The 21530-nt window shown below is 39.1% G+C and overlaps 1 long non-coding RNA gene across 2 annotated transcripts; it reads left to right on the top strand.

The window, feature by feature from the left end:
* Nucleotides 1-7860: 7860 nt before the first annotated feature.
* LOC104145699 (uncharacterized) lies at nt 7861-15858 on the top strand. Of its 2 annotated transcripts, XR_694404.2 has the most exons (4): nt 7861-8110; nt 8445-8611; nt 15147-15201; nt 15723-15858. It is a non-coding gene; the product is annotated as an uncharacterized lncRNA (long non-coding RNA). The 2 variants fall into 2 exon arrangements; XR_011141988.1 differs by lacking the exons at nt 15147-15201; nt 15723-15858 and adding an exon at nt 11949-14218.
* Nucleotides 15859-21530: the final 5672 nt, after the last annotated feature.

Below are 21530 nucleotides of genomic sequence, written 5' to 3'. Positions count from 1 at the left end.
ATTTGTTTGTGCAATGAAAGCAAAATCAGAGCCTTAGTGAATGACGCACCGTAATTTTAGGGTGACAACATTGAAATCAATTGATTGGTTTGTGAGTACGTAGCCCAGCCAAATGGAAAAATGGATATTCATCCTTAACAAGGATGGTTAAATATTTTTACCCTGTAAAGTATTCAGCAAATATTATACTATTTTCAAACATAATAACATGCTCTCCTTTTACTAGTAGAGCTGGTTAAGAATATAAATGAGATAAGAGCCTTCGACGTATTTTAGAGATTTACTTGACAATTAACGAAGCTATAAGTGTTTGAAAATCCTGTACAGTATATGTGCAGTCCACTGGCTCCAGACATACATCTACAATCTACAATCTGTTGTGCAGCCTGAAATAAACACAGCTGTGTTTATCTCAATGTGTGATCCCATGTACATGGTAGAAAGTTCAAATAAATGCACTCACTGCGATGACGCTGTAAATGCAGCGAGTGCATTTGTCAGATGTGTGATGATGCAATCGCTTAAATAAATAGACTGAACTGTTTGTTTGAATCCGGAGCTACAGAGACATAAAAATATATGTACATTAACTGAAGCCAATAAAAAGAAATCCAAAACAGCTCTAAGTTCTTAATTGAACCATTCAGTTGTTGTTCTTACACCCAGAGTAAACAAATACTTCTGTGTATTAGTATTCAGTGTATAGAGTAATATAAGACATGGCTATCTGTTCTGGCTTTAGTGGATGAGTCGTAAGATGGCCCATTGCCTAGGACCAACTCTAGAATCCATAGGATATCCCTGATTTTTCATCTCAGCGACCAAAGAGGTAGTTATCTTACAGCTAAAATATATTTACTTTAGATGTGTTGTTTGTTCCATATTCAATAGAACCAATAGTCTAGAAGAATGAGTTTTTGATGAGCTGAAGAACATTTGTAGGAAACAGAAAAACTGAATGTAGATGCTATCAAAGCTGTTGTTTTACTCAGCGTGAACATCGGCTCAGTGTTTCACTATAAACTCATTCAGAACACCCAGTTACTGGAAAAAAAAATCCTCTGCTTGAGAAATATGCAATAATTACTGATGAGTCAGAAGTTGGAAGTGATGGCACCACTATACACTGTTAAAAAGTGTTACTTTTCAATATTGCCTGACTGCTTGCAACCCTAAGTAACTTCACTACAAAAATGTTCTAAAGCTCTTTTATTTTTCTTAAGCATATTCAGTTTCAAAACACAAGACGAACAAAGGGTCTCGATTACAGTTATTGTAGAATTAGACCATCAAATATATTGACTTACGTGCTTTAAAATCTTGCCCAAAAGATGGCACTAACATTGCTTTTAGTAACATATATTGGATATAGATTTAATTCTTCCCTTATATAAAAATATTTTCAAAATGGTCATAAATATGCATTGGAAGAACCTGCTTAATATGCACTACTATTCCAGCTAACAATTGCTGTACACGAATTAAAGCTTACTTCATGTTAGGACCATCAAACATTGCATATAGAAACTATTTCTGAACCAGAGACTGATCTGTCAAAGTACAGAGACACTGAGCTATGAAACTCACATCCCAAGCAGGACTACTTAAATCTATGTGATATGCCATACAGTATACCGGGAAAGTATCATACATTTAAGTCATACACTATTAAATTTCTTGAAAAGTATGCTAAGACTAGATCAACTTCATTGAACAATTTATATCTGGTTTAAAATATTCAAAGAAGTATTGCGCTGTTGAATTTTATTATCAGCAATTTATTTCGAGTTTTAAAATATTTAAATTGCATGCTGTATAAGGAATGGCAAATACTTTGCATACCTTTTCAAGCAGTGGGAGCACCTATTTTCAAGGCTCTCACAGTCCACATTAATTTGGTTTATTTCTAGTATGCACTGAGACTGTCTTTCTTCTTCTCACCAACCTGATCATGTCTATGGGCTTGAAGAGGGTGGGCCCCAAAAGAGTTAAACATGGGCCAGTGACCTGGTAGCAAACTGAGCATGTGACATGCAGAGGATTCAGGTGGAACTGCTATAATTTACTGCAAGAATGCGGAGAAAAAAAAATCAGTCTTGCTCCCACTGAAGCCAGTGGAAAAAAATCTATAAGGCTCAAGAAGAGGCAGGTCCAAGTTTTAGTACTGTGAGCTTCTTTTGAACATTTAGTGATTTCGATTTCTATTTCATGTTTTCATAATAGCATAACTCACCTAGCTTCTAAAACGCTCAGGTACTTGAGGGGTGAGTTGGAGAGTACATCTATATGTCTTAGGCTAAATGAGTGAGTGTCCAAAATTCCTGTAGAACAGTTATATCCAAGAACATCAAAAGCATAAATAAATAGCATTTATTTTTTGCACCATCATGATAGGTCTTGAAAATGAAGTCAAATAGCTTACGTTCTATGCAGTCAAAAGAAGGGATGTTAAGGGATCCAAGAGAAAGGTAAAGAAAACTGAAAATAAGGCAGATGACTCTTCTGCATGGAAGTCCAAATCAACAAGGGTGAGAGTCCTAGAAATCGAATGCAAACAAGAAGTATGATAATGAAAGGAAACCAGGTAGCAGGACAAAAGGAGAGCAAGTGTAGATGGAGAAGTGCTTGCAGGAAAAAAAGAAAGAAATTAAAAAAAAAAATATGGCAGGGCTTAGAGGCAACTAGCCAGAGACTAGAGGCTGAACACCTGCACCAGACTGCCAGAGCAGGAAAACAGTGAACGCGGGCAGCTTCGTGCAGGAGCGCAGCTGAGGATGCCAGCTCTGTTAGAGACAGCAAGTGGAAAAAGGAGATCGATAGAGAGCTCATGGCACGCTGGAAGGTGAACACTGCTGACAGCAGGAAATGCCAAACTGAACTGGAGCAAGGGAGATAAATGGATACATGGTCTGGAGGGACAGCAAAGAAATGTGGAGGTGGCAGCGTGGAGAAACATGGAAGGTGAGGAAATAGCTAGGATTGATACAAGGATGACAGTGCCATAGGAAGGTCGGGCGGACACGTACCTACTGGGCTTGTCTTTGTGGGAGCCACATGGCAGCTCTAATCTGGGAAGCTGCCCTGGCTTACGTCGAATTTAGCCCCCAAATTAGGAAAAGAGGGAGTGCGAATTAAGCCGACCCGATGTGTATATAGCTTTTCACTCTGAAAGGATGTACCACAAATGAAGAGGGTGAGGAATTGCAGGAGCTGCCCCAAAGTACTTTTCATACTTAACACCACTTCTTTACAAAGTCTAAGTAATTTATGTCCCCAACCTGCTACCCTTTTGTTAACAAAACCTTTCCTGAAGTCAGTTTTAAGAAATGCAGAGAAGGCAAGCTTCTCGGGAAGTGGAAGACCTAACCACTCACTTTTACTTTTTGTTTTAGTTTCTCAAAAATAGAAGAATATTTCCTTTTTAGACTTATATTTTTGTTGTTGGACCTGGAGCACATCAAACGTTACAGCCTCCTTAAGCTTACTTTTCTTCGTGGAAGGAATTAGTCAGGGAGAAAAGAGAAGTGAGGACCTATGACTACACCGCAAATTATTATAGAGGCATCACAACGAAATTGGGGAATTTACAAAAGTGAAAAATTAGATACAGCTACTGAGTCCGCCAGCCACAGGTGGGTTCTCTAACATTAACATAAAACCCCTCAGTTAAGAGGAATCAGAAGAGCATGGTACCAATTATTGTAAGCTGCCATCGCTACTCCCGTTGAGGATCTATTCAGTCCATAAGGAAAAAAAAAATCTCACACCGCGTTAGAAGGGACTGAAAACCCCCTCACAGTTGCTGGGAAACTCCCCACCCTTCCCACAACACTATCTTTGCACGTAGAATTTTTTGTGCTCCAATATGACAGCTAATCTAAATACAATAAGTGGCTTTTGCACAAAACCAGAGGTGTGAGATGCCTGTAGCTCGTCTCGTCATCATACCATCGAGTCGTCACGCAGGAGAGTACCTGAGAAAAATCTCCTGTAATAGGGTGCTGAACCATAACAGGTCTCTGCCACCCTTTCCACCCCCGCTTGATGAATTTTTCAAAAACCAAAGGGAACTGCCATCCTAACACCAGGAACTGGACAATTTGCGGTAGGTGCTACGCATGGTAGTGCTAGTAGCAGCAGGAGTGCCATGAATATGGAAGTGAGGAGCTAACAGGAGGAAGAGACATTTGGAGAGAAGGATCTTGCTCAGCTTCTCATAACAAAAACTAGTTTTAAAATCTTCAGCAGTGAAGCAAATGGGTAGGGTGTCACTGGTTCAGCTGAAAACTCACTTGCACCTTATGGTCACCATCTGTGGTGTGGAACGTTTTCAACCTTGACAAAGCAGATTTGTCCGAGGATATTTCCTCTCTTTGAAATAAGAGAATTAGCTGTGGTAAAACCGGAACCTATGTTGGCACATCTACACTCAGGCAATCTCTGGAAAAAAGTATATCATTGCAACAAGCCTCTGGTTGCCAACCTGTAAAAAATAACACCCCACCACCCCCGGCCAGCTCCAGCTGTGTCACTGCTGAGCAACACCAAAGGCCATGGCTCTTCCTCCTCCTTTTTAAAATAAGAAGTGCCTTTTTAAAAGTCTATGAGAAGAAAGCAATGTGCAGCAGGTGGTAACATCTGTGCCCTTCTAACTGAATCCTAAACAATTTGCTCCCAAGTGCTCTCGATAAGGAAAAGGAAAGAAAATCTGGGAATGAAAGAACGAGGGTGGGTGGAATAGGACAAGGGCAGGCGCTCCTACTCAGATCTTGAGCAGAGATGGAGGAAGATCTTAAAGCCAAGGAACCGTGCACTCTTTCTTGCTCTATCTCAGCGTAACCACTGTGGGAGAATTCCCCCAAAGCCTAAAGAGCTGACAAGCACAAAAATCAACATATGTTTCAGATATGTATGCGCAGCCGTGCTTTCTATCACTGCTGAGATGGAAGAGACCACAGAAATATAAAACATAGATGGCTTTCTTTTGATTTGCCCTTCATTTAAGAATTTGCCATTGGCTGTAATTGCACTCATAATACTGCTGCATTTGTGTATTTTTCAAAGAACTGAGTGAATAATCCAAATGATGGCTTTAGCTCTGGACAGAGCCTTTAATTTCAAGTCATTTAACATTTTAATACTTCTATAGGTATTGCAAGTTTCCTATATCAATCTGGATGGCAGCACTGAAGAGCTTTGGTTAGTCTCTGTTTCTGCTACAATTTTCCAATGTAACTTCGGGTAAATCATTTCATCATCCTCTCTTTCAGTCCCCTCAGCCTGCAAACTGGGACAAAACGACTGACTTATCTCGATGGTATATTGCAAGGATAAATTCATACATGTGGACAACAGCACATGCATGCATTTTAGGGGGTAGGTGAGGAGAAAATAACTACATGAATGGATGGATCCATTAATCAAACATTTTAGTCCTTTTTGCTTCTGAAGAGATAATATGGCTTTATTTTTTCCGGCCACAACCCTGAATGTCATAGATATTTTCAGGTTTACTTTTGAAACTACAAGGAAGTACACTGACAACAACTACTACTATAGCTAATCACTAAAATTTTAATGTATAATTTATTACTTTTTTCTTGAATTTTACTTCTTCCTAAGCTCTACAATTTTTCCCCATAAAGAGGTGGAATCCCAGAGAGTTACACTTCAGCAGAGATAAGCAGCATTGTTGGACTAATTAGAATCCAATTAACATAGTCAAATTTAACCATTTCATTCCCAGTTCTGGCATGCAATGTCGCACTCTCCAGTGACACAGGAAGCACTGAAATGTGAATTAAGCATCATTAGCTACTGACAAGCAGTAGAGACACAGAATGGCAATTGTCTGCTTGCAGAAACCACAAGAAAGGGCATAGCTCTCACCATCAAGAGCTTCATATGTAACATTGGCCTTTAAAACGTGTGACAATGACTCAGAATGAGGAACACAAGAAAATCTGCAGAAAAAGCAGTTTGTTGCAATGTGGGATCCGTTTCTTCAACAGCTATAACCTCAGTTTCCTGATTCAGCAACTTTGATGCCTATAAATTAAAGAAATAAAGTGAAATGGCAACGTGTTTGCATGGAATGGAGGTAAAACTGGGTCCAAAAGGAAAGGCACTTTGGCAGTCAGGAAATATATTGTAATGTGCCTGTAATAAAGATTAACGTTACTAGTGAAGTTAGGAGAATGCTTGCATGGTCATTAAGTTTATCGAAGCCTTAGCAAGAGTCTAACATGGGTGAAGCATTGAAGTCGGTAGCAATATTCCCAAGCTCTCCCCAAGTGTTTCTAAAGTGCCCAAAGCCCAGAGCTAGGGCTCAAAACAAAAATCAAAATAAAACAGATAGATAAATAATAAATTAAATAACATAAGTTAAAGCCTCCTGGAAATGAAAACTGATTAGCCAGATTTCACAGAGGGTTTCAATTAAGTCTGTTTCTCATTTTTGTTTATCTATATTTAATACTGATAAATAATGTTATTTCATTACAACTCTCTGAAGTGTGTTTCCAGTATTTTTTAAAGGGATAGTCAGGCTTCAAAAAAAAATCCTCACCTACGGTACAAGTAACGTATTAGGTTATTAAAATGGAAAAAGCCCATTTGTTTTTCTCCACTAATGATAATTACGTGCTTTCTGCGCTCCACTTCTTCCCTCTACTTTGCAGATGCGTAACAGGGAGCTCTACTAAGAGTTCCCATCTTCTCCCTGTATTGAAAACCTGGAATATTGGCTACTGCTGAGCTTAAATGCTGTGCTTCATGATTCATTTATTCACCCTCAAAGATAAGACAGGGAGGCCCAAGAGGACTGCTTCGACAGCTTCTCATCTCAGACAGAGTGCATCCCTTGAGACCTGAGGACGGGAAAAGTGTTGCCGCGCAGTTTCCCTCCAATAGAAATAACTTCTCAAAAAGGACAAGGCTGGGGACCTCATTACCTCTTCTCTCGTTATTCATCTACTAGTGCAAACGTATTTCTTTGGCTTTCCAAGCTGTCTCCTCCATACCTCCTCCTCCACCTGGCATCATCAACCTGGAGAACTAGGCAGGGCCACAGAATGCCGTCTTACAACTTTTGTTTGATATGAGAAGCAAAAGGATTCACAGTCGCACACCTCTCCTGACACTGTTACATATGCTTACATCTGACCCAATCAAAGGCTTATATTTACTGAGAAAGGATGCAAATACTAAAGCATCCCCTCTCACTCGCCATTCACTATCCTTAGGAGACAGTAGCCAGCAATAGCAAGCCTTTATCTACTATGTGAAGACCCCAGTCCTACATATCGTTACTTAGTTTCAGAGGTTCAGAGCCAATATGAAGTCTCAGAGGCAGGCAGGTGAAAAGCTCCCTTGCACATCTGCTCTCCAATTAAAAAACACAAAGGTGAAAAGGTGCAGCACACCAGCAGACAGAGGTGAAGAGACACAGCTTGAGCACAATGAGCTATGCATGCAAGGGCTTTAGCCATGCATGCCTCTCACAGGTCAACTTCTGCTCCTGGCAATAACTCAACAGCCATGCACCGTGTTTTCAGTAATGTAGAAAGCTGCACTGCATTTTACAGACCTGCTTAATGCTGTGTAATTGTGCTAATTTAACCCAGGTGTCCTCTACAGCAACCTCTGCCTTTTATGTGTTCATGCACGTGAAGAGTTCAGAGCAGAAAGCTCAGTTACAAAGACTAGAGGCATCCAGATACTAGCAATTGCACACTTAAAATGCATTTGAAAAGTGCTAGGGAAAGGTTTCCTGCCAGGCAAGCTTCCAGGAGAAGAGCCCTCCTCTCCTACATTGCGACAACTGAGGCAGTCAGCTCCTGGGGTGGGGATTGCTGCAGGCTCAGATGGAGGAGTTAAAAAGACCTGTGGAGGCTGGGCTTGGGGATGGAGCTGAGATGCTTCTACTGTGACGGCTGTACTCAGGATCTGTCTTGCTTTGGAGAATAGTGATGGGTTTATGTTTTACAGGCAACTCACTTATCAGTGGTGGCTTCAAAGACAAGGATGCTGTAAGCTGCTGAGGCTTTTTTGCTTGCAGAACTCTGAAATGGAAAGGACTGGGATTTCCTTTAAGTTCAGAAGAGGCCAGGTGACTATCCACTGCATAATGTAGCTGTGCTATGACAAAGGGTGTGCTATGACCTTAGTGAGATGCTTTTTCTTAACAAGTGTGTGTGCTGAAGTAGAGAGGTATGAATGTTTTGCAAGAACTCTTACATCTGTATAACTATACCAGCAACAAAATGGGTTACCTTCAGGAGGGGTGCTGGTGGCACTGAGCTGGAGCTATGTGCTTAGTGCTGCTGGTGTCACTGGCTTTCATGCAGGAATTCACGTTGCTGAAATAGGGTGACCCTGTTTTTTCTAAATGTAGCCACACTTTCTACCCCCAAATTATGTCCAATTGTCTCTTTGTTTGGCAGACTGAGGCAAGTAGCGTCTCCAGCTGGACTACTGGATGTCTGAAAGACTAAAAGTGTCTGTGAGCAGATGTGAATGCTCCCATGTTTCTGCCTGAAACTCTCCAGGACATGACTGAGAGTCACAGGGATCAGTGTGCTAAAGGAGGGATGCCCAAACAACTTCATAGGTAACGTAGCTAACAGTACTCTTCTTCATTAACTCTGACTTCTCAGATTGTTTCTTAGCCTGAAACCCAGGTCTGAATCTAATGATTCCTTTGCACAGAAAGGAAGATATGAGGGTGGTGTGTGCCTGCTCATTTTTATGGCTCTTTGTATGTCCTACTACTCCAGTAAGTATAACATCTGGGATTTATAGTCACCTTAGTCTTAAGTTTCAATCTCACATCTTCAGTGAGAGTTCCCTAGCCCCCAGGATAGAGGTAGGCTCCAAGTCTGACACTGTGTACTTTGCAAGATTGCAAAATTCCTGGGACCAGAAGAAGAAAAAGGATATATAACTCTGTAATTCAGTGCTGAGAGACTCACAAGGATGGGGATCCCTAGGCTGTGATTCCTGCTGCCTGCATAAAGTAATATTTTTCCCAGTTACTATAAATGTGTATATTTTGGGAGTAGTGACTAGAACTGAAGTTTTCCTATTCCTACATGCATGTGCTTACTGCTGGGCAGCAGAGTTGTGCTCTGCAGTGTTATTCTGTGCCATTACAGTTATAGGCATCATAATCTGTGTCTGCACTGGGCGCACTCAAGTCCAGGATAGACAGAAAACTGACTAAAGAAAATTAAGCTCCACCTTGATGTCCCACTTTTCTCAGGCTATGTTTTTGCAACTTTGTAGCAGATGGTATGTCTTAGGTATATCACTTTGGAGATGCCAAGTGATGTACTATCTATCAGTGTTTTTATTTAATGAGGAGGGAAATTTTGACTCCTACTTACACTTGGGAAGCTGCAACATGGAGACAGGTGTGATGCAATTTCATACTGCTGCATCATCTACCCAAATGCTCTTAATGATCTATTTTTAACCTAGATACTATAGGAGCTATGAGTTAGGGAAACATATCTGAGCACCTGTTACAAATTCTAGAGTCTACAATGGTGTATCATAGCATCTTAATTTTTTTCTAAGATTAGAGATAAAAGTAAGCTGGTCTGCACTACGATAACGTCACCTTATGTCCGACAAACTAAAGGTTTCAAGTAAACAGTGGTTGAATCATAATAGAATATGTGATTCCATCCCAAAGTGCTTTACATGTGTGTGTTCAGGCAATACACTTAAAAGGAGCCATTTCACTTAAATCTGGTGCCTCTAAAATGAAACATGGAAACTATTAAAAGGAACTCTGTGGAACTCCGTGACAGCTTTGCTTTTAACTGCAGCAGGACAAATATCACGATCTAATACTGTATGATATTATAAGGCAATAAAAGAAATGAAGCAAGGTACAACTGAATAAGGAGATAAAAATATAAGTGATTGGCGTACAGCTGTTGTCTTTGAAATGTGATGTAGATGACCAAATTGCACACAACTACTCTTAACATGCCACTACATTTTGTCATTTGTAGATAACAAAGCCCTGGGTTTTATATCTCACCTCTAAAGTGGCAGAAATATTTTCCACTAACGGCACATCAGATCATAGATAAAAAATGTTGGTGGACTTCTGCTATTAAATAAATGTAATCCCAACTTTCCTGCTTTGTAGGATCATAACAGACGACTACTTCAATGGTGCAAGCTACCTTTTCACAGTAAAATGCATCTGTCTGAGAATTTAGATTTTGCTATCGCATAGGAAATATTTATTAGTGAATCAATTTTCTTTTGCATAAAGATTTGATTATCATATCAGCTGAACTCCATCAAGGGTTCTTGAAAATCAAATTCTTAATCTCTTAGGTCTCCCTCTGCCATTTCTAAATAAAAACATGGACATTTTCCTTCCAGAGGAAACTGAGTGAGGTTCATCCATGTCATATTAAGGAAGGTGATGCCTATATTGACCTCATTGGGCCCTCAGCAACAGGAGTGAGAAAACTCTTCGAAGGGTAAATTTCCCCTTGGAAAATGTAACAGAAAGGGCAGAAAATGTAGAGAAAGAATAAAGGACCAACCAAAAAACCCACAAAAAAGTAGTTTAAAAAAAAAAAAAAAGTAGTAGAGAGTAGTAATCAACTGAAAGTGCTAAATAAAGAGACCATTCAGCCTGATAAGCATAAAAACCATCACCAAAGCAAATTATGTATTTGCCATCACCAACTATATCTCTTATTTCCCTTTAACAAAGCAGGGGTATAAGCAACTTGGGAGTAAATCAAAAATAGTAGCCTGTAGTCTGCTGCCTCAAATGGGAGATCCCCAAATGCTGCACAAGCAGTTGTGACTGATCAAGGTGGCTGGATCCTCTTGAGAAAGAACAAGAAAAGCAGCTACCTCTACCTGGCTTCCTTAGAGGTCACCCAAAGCTGTGATGTCAAGACAGAACTGGATTTCTAGGTCTTTTGGCTGTGGTACAGCACATCATAAATAAAGCCCTGGCGGTTTGTGCCCGGTTCTTGCATGCAGTCACTAGTGATTGCATGAGTCAGTATTTCACCTCTGTACTCCACCATGCCTTTCAGCATCCTGATAAGCTCCACAACTGTAAGAACTGATTTTAATCTAAGAAATCCCAGACATCTCCAAAATAGATTATTTTTACTTGCTTCCCTGCATGTCTAAATGTGAGTATGAAAGCAGATCGATGACCTAGGAAAGAGGAACCCCCTGAGGCTGTCCTGTCCTCCTCCTGTGTCCTGCCACCACTCCACCTTCCTCCCTGCTGCAGATCACTCTGCTCCCATGCCTGAGAATGGTGGTTTGCCATTATACCAGGAGATCTCAGGGACACTTAAGGAAGTTTAGCCACCTAAATGTCATCAGTTCTCTGCATCCTGGCCCTATGGTGGTCAAACATTTACTTCTCCCACACTTCCATGAAAGCTTGCAAAGAGATGTAATTTAGGTTCAGTGAGCATTAGAGATTTCCTTTTGTATTGCAATTTAAATGAATTCTTTGACCTATACATTCGTTTGCTGTAGTATGAATGAACATTACAGACTGAACATTAGATATTTATGTTCATTTAACAATGTATAATAAGCTACTGGGGCTGATTTTGACATGTACATTGAAATTATGGCTTTTTTATCAATGTCATGGTACATTTGTCAGCAGAGAATGATAATTGTATTGCTAGGTATATAACTGATGTTGTAGTGTGACATTCTCTACACTGTGCACAAATTGAATACATTTCATCTTAAATACAAGCGCATTAATTAAAGTCAGAGAGAAATAGAGAGATAATTTTAAACTGCCACCTATGGAGTGTCTCTGAGCAGCGTCTTCTCCAGTATCTTCGTCTTCTCCAGTATCTTCATCTTCTCCGATAAACAACTCGGAGTGTCACACAATCACCTTCTCATTTCTTTATTTTTTATTTTTATAGGATGAGCAAGGAAGCTCAAGGTCAAAGGCAAGAAGGTCTGAAATCAAGGGCACAAGGAGTAGGAGGACCAAGAAGGGCTAACAAAGCTGCTGTAAAAGAACGAGAGCATATTTCTGTACTATAGCAGGCATCAAGTAGCATCTGCTATAGTTATGGTGACACGAGTAGCCTTCGTTCCACTCCTTGCTTTTCACACACTAGTAACTTGGACAAATGTACTGCATATGTGGACACAGGTAGTCATCTGGACCTTTCAAAAGTGTCCAGCCAACTCTGAGTTTTAATTACTCTTAACTTCTATATTAATTTTCTTCCAACTTGGCTGCTTTTTTAAGAGCAAACAATGAACCAAATATGAGCCCTAGTTTTAAGAAAAATAAGTTTAAAGCAAGAAATCCTTTTCAAATGGCAAATCTTAACTCACACTTACTAGAATATACAGGATTATACGCACAAGGAAGAAAATACTTAAATAAATCAGTAACAGCTCTGAAGATCTAGGATGGATTTCTCTGCCATAGCTTAATGGAGATCATAAGAGATAGAATGAGTCACACTATACTTGAAAACTAATTGCCCATTATCCCAGTGTGATGAACGTTAACATTAAGATTTTCTGAAGTTCAGGTTACAGAAGCAATGAAATGCTGTTATTTTTACCCACTGACCAAAGTGTAATAGAACTGTACTAAAAACTCTCAGAGGGAAGGTGCAATAATCAATGTTTGCCTCTTTTGGCGGAGTATAAAGAACAGAAAAGGAATTATACCTTACCTAAAAGTAAAATCCATTACTTAGGAGTTTTCTATGTCATATAAAACCTCTATGTTACAGCTTAAAATAAGGCAAAATGAAGACTGGTAAGAACAAGATCAAGTAGTAGAGGATGAAGGGCCAGGTGCTATTACAGAGAAGCACTAGATCTGTAATCGGCTAAGGGCCTAGATTGGGTATTATTGTTAAAAGTAAACATGCAGTATCAGCAGTAAGACCAGAGATAGGGCAAGATTTAGTAAAGAAGTACTTGTCAGACATCTTATGAAATTTATTAGGATCTTCCCTTAGCAGCAGAAGCTGAACCTGCATGAATATACTTCTGAAACTTCCGTAATGATGACAACAAACCACAGCGCACAGTACAGGAAGGGATGGGGAGAGTGGGAGTAGTGTGCACAGACGATCCTCCTCCTTCGGAGGTAACACAGACACCTATGAAAACTGAAACAATCATACTGTGAAGGTGGATATTTCTTTGCTATAAATGTGTTATTGTGGTGTTTTCCTAAATAAACACTATTTTCCCTCACCCTGAATAGTTTTCCTTGTTTTAGATGTAAACTCATGATTTGCAAAGAGGGGAAGCAGCGGCACGTAAAGGTGCTAAGGAAAGTAGTTGGCTTTTCTCAGTTTTTGGCATAAAGGTGAAATGATTTTTATTAATTTCAGAAGCATCCCTTGTTATCTGAATCCACCCACTCTTGCTTCCAACAGTACCTGTCAGAAGGGCACGAACTTAGCTTAAAAGATGATAGTCAGTGTCTTGCTGACTGATTCCTGCTGCAACAGCAAGATTTCCATTTACTAATAACAGTACTAATAGACAGCTGCCTATTGGACCAGTTAGCTACAGACAAGCACACGTTTCTGCCTTTTCATTCACATGCACAAATGGAGACAAGAAGCAGCCCAGTTCAGCTTTTAAACACGAGAGTGTGGCTGAAGTTACTTTTCAACTTGAATGAACTGTATCTCCTCCACACATTTTGCAAATTGATGTGACCATGCTTCACCATTACTCAGTAATATATTCTGAGCTAATAGCTTAATCATTTACAAAGCACTCTCTAGTTTATTGTGCAAAAAATATCAAAAGGTAAGCATAATCTAGGAAAGATCTTGTTCAACAACTCCACAAATAGCCTCGTGTAATTTTTTCCAGAAATGACTCAAAAGATCATCTACTAATATACCGGCTAGTACAGAATATCTGCCATTAGAAAAAAACTCATAACAAGGAACTCCAAAAGAGCACAACATCGAGAACAACCAATGTCTGCTTTGTTCTGTAATCTTTCTTTCCCTAACACCCGTTACACTGGCACATGTGAACTTCCTCATTCTTGTCAAATCTTTCCAGTTTAAGATGAGTTATAGTGCCAGTATTCTTAAGAAGTATAACACTTAATGCAGGATTACTGCAATAAAGATTAAATATTATTAAAGATAATATTAAATGCTTTTATTTGCAAAAGGTTAACAACGACAGCTATTCAGCTGCATATTTTTTCAAAATGAATTTTAATATAACTCCACAACTATTTGAGTTCCTCTTCTTTGTGTGTTGTATCTAAAATAAGAATTTTTATCATATTTGGAGTATAACTCATTATTTAAGTCACCATTTATCTAGACCATTTTGTTTAACTGCTAAGACTCACCTCATTTCATGTAGAGTACGTACATCTTCCACTCACTGCAATTGCTGCACCTTTTTCATCCTATCTTAATTGATTGTGTTGTGACAGTTCAGGTTTAAATACAGAGCTAGAAAAGACAGAGTGTTCTCATAGATTTTTAAGGCCATTATGGTTCTCTAACCTATCATCCTGTGTATGGCAGATCACAGGCATTTACACAGCCTCTTTCAATACTGAATTATTGAGCCTACTGCTCAATATCTTGTGGTTGAGCTAGAACATATCTCTAGGAAGCTTTCCAATTTTAAAGACTTCAAGTGACAAAAATTCTCCCACATCCCATGTGTAGTATCCCAGTGCTAAATTGTTCTAACAATTACACTATGTGCAATGTTAAAAAATTGTACCTCATTTCTAATATAACTTTTTCAGCTATCAGTTTATAGATAGAAGGCCATATTACACCTATATCTTCTGATTAAAAGGATTTCTGGAATACCGTATCTTCTGTTTATTTAAGGTGCTCAAATGTAGACTGAAGTAAGTGGTACGTAACTGCAAAAGGATTTTGCAAAAGATAATTAAAATGCACACTGAACAATTATGAAGGTAGTTAGCGTATGGCTGAGAGTTGTATGCTATAGGTATGGAGAAGCGATTAGATGTTCAAGTGGGAATTTGGGTAGGAAATCTCCTATACCACTGCAGTTGCTTAAAGGCTAGTCAGCCCAGGGTGTGATTAAGTTATTAACTGTGCTTTTTCTCTTCTTCATTGCCTTAGATGTTTGTGCTTGTGGTCTTCTTGGAAATCATTCTCAGGTATCACATGGATAATGGTGAGTATGTTAGGTACTTCTTGTCAACATATAGAGAAGAGTAGGGGAGCAAAACTATGGGCTGTGATGTTACAGACAGTGAGGGAATTTACCAAACACCTCATAAAAAGTTCTTTTTTTTCTCAGTAGCTTGGCAACATGTAATTCTCTAGTCTCCTGATCCCTGTCATGTAGATTATGTTAGGATTCAGATAGCTAGCAGACTGTAAACAGGACAGATTAGTCATTCTCAGATCCCCAGCAATACTGTTTTGGAAGAGGGAGAGGAGCTCATGTAAAACTCTCAGCCGTTTCTATTGGGGTGGCAGCAGGGAAGAAAATAGGAAAGTCAGATATGAGTGGCACTTCAAAAAAAACTGGAAACATTTGCCAATGAGTGGTGCTCAGTGTCGTCTCGCAGGTGCTCTTGGGGAGGAGGGACCGGAGCGTCGCAGCCAAGGCAGTGGGCGACAGTCTGTTGCTCTCCAGGCAAGCTGGAGGTCCCTCCTCACCATGGTGACCAAGATCTGCTGTTCTGGCAGGTCCTCCATGATTTTTCTCTCTTCTCATCGTGAACTTCTTCATCTGAATTTTCCAAGACACTTCTATCACTGTACCTGGCAAAGGCGGACTTCTTTCCAGCAAATGAACACAAGGACCTGACACTATCTTCGGAAAAATATGTTCTTCCCTTCTGGAAGGCTTCCAGAGGGCAGGCTATCCCAGAAAAACACCTCAAGGACAGAGAGCCAAACACAAGTTGATACAAGGTTGTGTTTTCAATCTGCATATATTACCAGTAAAATATAGCATGCTAATGTGATGGGTAAAGGTGTGGTGCCATTTCATTATGCATTTGTGCACCAACTGTATAAATATATAACTGATAATTTTGAGGTTGCCAGCTCCAAAAATGAGAGAGTAAACTGGAACAATATTACCTTTAGCTAGGAGAAACTGGTCTCTGTGGTGTTACAACAGTCATCCAAGTCATATGCTATTGTTCCTGTTTCTGTGTTTTCTCTGGGCAGCCAAAACTTTTATAAACAGGAAGTGGGAAACTTCAGATCATTGCTCAGCTTGAATGCAGATTGGTACAAACAGAGTTCTGTGTCCTTCTTACAATTAAATATAATTCATATGAATGTTCATAGTCAATTAAACTATTGTGACTACCTAAGGAAATGCCTGGACTTACACAAATACGTATTAATGGATACAAGTTTAGGCTACAGGTCTTGCTTTAGGAGGTACAGACTGTTCAGTCTCTAGGTTGCTAGCAGTCATGTTTTTTTTTTCTAAACATCTTCTCCCACCTATAAATACCAAATAAAACTATTGCTTGTGCAATATTTCCAGAGATATCAGTTGACCCAGATTGTATTTGCTTGCATGAGACACGTTTATAGTACTCTGGGGAAAACCAGAGTTTTGAAACCAGAAGATCTATCCTCAGACAAATTTGGTGAACTGTGGAGCGTTATTTCCTGAGTTCCAGGTATTTCTTTTGGATCAGATATAGAGAACATTTGTGCATCATTCTGAGTCACTACTTGTGCATATGTGCATATTACATCCATTTTTTCCTGCACTGACAGGGCATTGCCAAACATTTTAGTTTAAACAGAGCTGGCTGTACAGCATAATTTTTCACACACTTTTTAGCACGTTGAAAACTGAATTTCGATTTACAACCGTTTGGAATTTGTTTTTCGCAGAGATTTATGCCAATGATGTTTTATTCATACAAAACAAATGCCTGACATTTGTTTCATTAAGATATTAAACTTGCACTCATTTTGCTCTCACCTACGATATCAGCCATTTAAATGATTCCCAAGCCAGAGTCTGGAGCAAGCATGGCTAAGTGACTCAGAAAATGGTAGGTGACCTCATCTTTTGCAGCTATGACTGTGCAAGCCCACTGTTCAGAGCCTTGATTCAGTGGCAATTAAATAAACCAGAAAAGCACCCAACCCCACCCTTTGCAGCTGGAGCTTTGTCTGAATGTGATAAGAGTTCATTAATTTTCAATTTGACCTTAGCCTATAATGTTCAAGTGGCCTCTTTGTTCTCATAGTGATGTTACAAGCAAGGTCTGAGTCAAGGGAACTGGAAAGGAAATATTAAAATAGTCCTAAAAACCCTTTAGTCTTGTGATCTTGCTCCTCCTAACTTCATAACTGCTTACACCTTCTCCATTGGACAATCGAGGCTTAAGAACATGAATTTCCTCTTTGTTACTGATTGTCTCGGAGAACAAACACCACCGTTCAGCAGAGGTGACCAATTGTGCAGTCATAATAATGAATATCAAAACACTGCAGCAAAAACCTTTTGTGAAGAAACGATAGGCCACAGTTTATTTGTATCAAATGCCTGTGAGTAACATTTGTAACAATTTACAAGCAGAATAAAAGTTGAAATTCACCGATTAAAGTGTTCACTATGAGTAGCTCGGACAGCTCTGAATTCAAAGACATATTTGAAGAAAGCGTTATTAGAATCCGGTGCTAAAAGAGCTATTGTGAACCTATGGGCACATCAACAGCTGTCTATGGAAAATTATTATTATTAGAGAATATAAGATGTCCTATTTTTCACAGATAATCCCAGAATCTGGGTTGAATTAGAATGAAGGAGAGCCCATCTTGTACATTCTTTCTCATTCAGGCATTTGGCAAGCCAAGACTTTATAGAATGTATTCTAGGATGTTTAAACTGTTTGTTACTGTTGGCCTCTCATTGTATCACCTCAAGTACTCAGGTAGAGGACACAGGGTTTGGGTCCTTCTGTAAATATGCTATTATTTACTACCGTTCTGAGGTGTTTTGGTCTTGTCAGTTTGGGTGCACAGATTTGGATGCAAGTGGTATTTTGCGAGGTGGGGCTGATTTAATTTGCTGAAATATCAACATTTCTGCGTGTAAACAACTCTGGCCTTCCGTTGATTACATAACGTTTTGTCCTGAAAAGCAACATTTAAATCTTACAGTTGCTCTCCCTCTTAAACAATTAACAGGATTGGATAACGCCAGAACTGGGACTGGTTGTCATTAGACTTCATTTTCTCTCCTTCTCTGTGGATTCTCTGGAGAAAGAAATCCTACCACAGGACTGTCCCATCAAACATGAAGAGAAGGGCTATGAAATATCGTGATTATCTCTTCATATGCACCCATAACAGCCCCCGAGATCTGCTCAGGATCCTGTCCATGGACCTGCACAGATCTGTGTGCTTCCACAGCATGCAAGGGGCCCAAAGGAGGCTCCTCATGTAGAATCCTAAAGCTCCCAACTTCCTGGCATGTAAACTCATGTTTGCCCATAGTATTCAAGTAAGAAGAGTACCTCATTTCTAGGATGATATACAGCGTTTTCAATGTTACTGTATCCACATATTTCTGTTCCATGTTGGAGAGGGATCCAGAGGCACCGTTACTCAGATCAGAGAAAGTCTTTGGACATTAGGAAAAAAGAAACCTTCTGAAAAGCAGGGGCATAATGATTGCCTGCCAAAATAGAAAGAAATAATGAGGTTTTTATTAAGTAGGAAATTATAGGCCTTTATAATTTTTTTTCTTGAATATGCAGAGTCTAGGATTTATAGGCCAAATAACTCTGGTCTCAGGGAATGTTTTTCCTTATAGACCTGAACTATTTTATGTAAGTTTAAGGGTATTGGAAAGGGAGGGAAGATAGCTAAGCTAGTTAATAATGTAGCTGGCCACTTCCTGTCAGAATCAAGCATGGAAACTAAGGAGAAAATGTTTGGTTTTTTGAATACTTAAGAGTTTTTTTGATACTTGTACCTACTTATACATATGCAGCCTTCTTCAGAAAATACAGGTGAACGTGGCTTCAACTAAATTTCAACTTCCTGATGATATATCTTCAGCCAATCAGGGAAAAAAATCAATATTATCTAAGTTACACCACATTAAGAGACCTATATGAACAGCTCAAGCAAACCAGACAGATAGCGAACTGAGACTTGGTAACACTTTATAGATATCCAGACAGGAAAAAAAAAATATTGTGAAATGCTTTTACAAAGCATGATCATGAGAAAATTTTCTGCTGGTCAATGGACAATGCAGGAACTTGAACCAAGTATTTTTGTATTCACAGCTCTGGTACTATCTGCAGCAGAGTGTCAGCTGGCTGGTCTGTATATTTTTGAGTGATTATCACTGAACTGATGGATGAAGCTGCAAATACTGTGAAGAGCTCTTCCAGATCTGCCCTTTGTATTGCAGCAGTTAATATTTTTTACTACTTTGTTTTCTCATCCAAATTGTTATTTGCGTGAATGATATATTAATTAGTCAAATTCAGAATTGGTTAATTCAACAACTGGAAGGCTTATATTTATCATTGTTCAGTAATACTGTCCAAATGTCAGTTCTTAGTTTGAAAAATTCCTCTAAACTAGTAAACCAGAGAATAATAAAGATACTATAATTTTCTTTCACTAAAATAAACAGAATATTTTCTTAGTTAATTGTTTACATGTCTTATTCCTGTCACTGCTTTCCTTTCATCCTTATTTTTCTTGTTTTCCTTTATTCACATTTCATCTCTTGAACTCCTTATCTCTCTAATCCCTTATCCTTTATGTTCTTGTTTTATCTCTCATTCCACCATTTTATTCCCTGTTTCCTAAGCCTATCTCCCTTCCCATGCTAGGCTCCCCAGGCTTTAAATGCCCTCTGAACCCTTTTCCCTTTCCCCCAGTTCTGTACCTTTCTCATCTCGTTCATTTTCCTTACAGCAATCTGCACAGAACAATACTAGAAGTAGAGCTGGCAAGCTGACAAAAGAGAACAGTTGGAAAGGAAAGTTTACTCAAAGACAGACATATTTCTTAAAAAAAAAAATACATATATATCTATATCTATGGGAAGGTGTTGCCAAATCGTCTGCTTTTTCAGATGTGAAACTTTTAGCAATACTCTCCCTGCAGCGCTGATGTGAGGGAAGGAGCAGGAAACACTGTCAGGTTGCCAGATGACTTGACTGCAGTTAGGTGGGATTCTTAAGTGCACGTGACATCACTAATTCAGGATATTATTTCTTATGTAAAAATAGCCATGCAAAATTAACACAAAGGGTTTGGTATAAAAAGATAAAAGCCAGGAAATTCAGAGGTTGTGCAACTCTTTTTATCTTGTTTCATTTTGGTTAGGGTATTGTGGGGAAACAGCACAAGAGATACAGGGCTTACATTAAGGCATCTGGGCCAAGGTGTAATCACAAAAAAAGGGTTATTGTATTCCTGCTTATCAAATGGCCTATCTGGGTAGGAAGAGGACTTGAATGTACACAACATCTTAGACTAGGGACACACGCACACAGATGTGAAACTTAAAAGGTAAACCTGGAGCAAACAGAACACTGGCAGTTAGGTACAGATTAGCAGGCTGTATATCGGATGGCAGATATATAAAAGGGAGAACATTTCAGCTGTGATCTGCTTAAGGATGCATTTGTTACTGTGGGGTAGGGTAAATCATTCACGGTTTTGTATCACATAGTCTCAGCTTTTTAAAAACTTAAGGAAATGTTCTTTCCCCTTGAAAAAGCTTGAAGCTGGAGAGGCTTCAGCTGGCAAATATCTATTAGTCTGCATTGACTTATTCTGGATTTGAATTTCGCTCCCTGAAATAAAACAGGGATGTTAAGAGAGCTGTAGCTAGGATTTCTATTCCCACCACCACTACTCTAACTGATGACCTTGAGCCTTGACTTGCATTCCTAATAGGATAGATCTTCTTTTGTAAGAATTCCTTAGCACCTGTAGGTTACTCGTTCAATTAGCATCTATATCCTGAACTGAGTTCAGTTGCACAAGCTTTGAAAAAAGTAACAACCAAATGGCTAATCAGGTCAAATTTGGGGCGTATCAAACTTGACAGTGTCTGGCTTACATCATGGTAGATTTACATAATGGAACTTAACAGCTCTGAAGAGTCTGTTGTGTCAACTCTGATGACTGTATGAAAGGCTTTTTTCCATAATTTTCTTAAAACATAAAATATTCACTTAGAAGAATATCTTCTCAATAACTTTTCCTTCTGTCCCATATAGTGCACACCTATCATTGTTCATTACCTGGGCTACTAACACAAGTAGTGTTTCGATCAGTTATCTTATTTTTCAGAACTCAGTAATCAATGTCAGCAACCAATTGTTTAATAAATTTCCCTTTTAAAACCAAAGTTATTTTTCAGCTAAACCAAAGCTGTTTTTCAACTGCTAGAGCCTGGAGCAGAAGACAAAAAACATGAGGATCCAGGGTAAATAACTCTGGTAGTCTTCTCTAGACATATTACCTATAATCAGTGAG

Source organism: Struthio camelus, chromosome 6 (genome assembly GCF_040807025.1).
Source record: "Struthio camelus isolate bStrCam1 chromosome 6, bStrCam1.hap1, whole genome shotgun sequence".
NCBI classification, from domain to species: Eukaryota; Metazoa; Chordata; class Aves; order Struthioniformes; family Struthionidae; genus Struthio; species Struthio camelus.
Note: the sequence above shows the minus strand (reverse complement) of the source record. Positions and strands in the feature narration are given on the sequence as shown.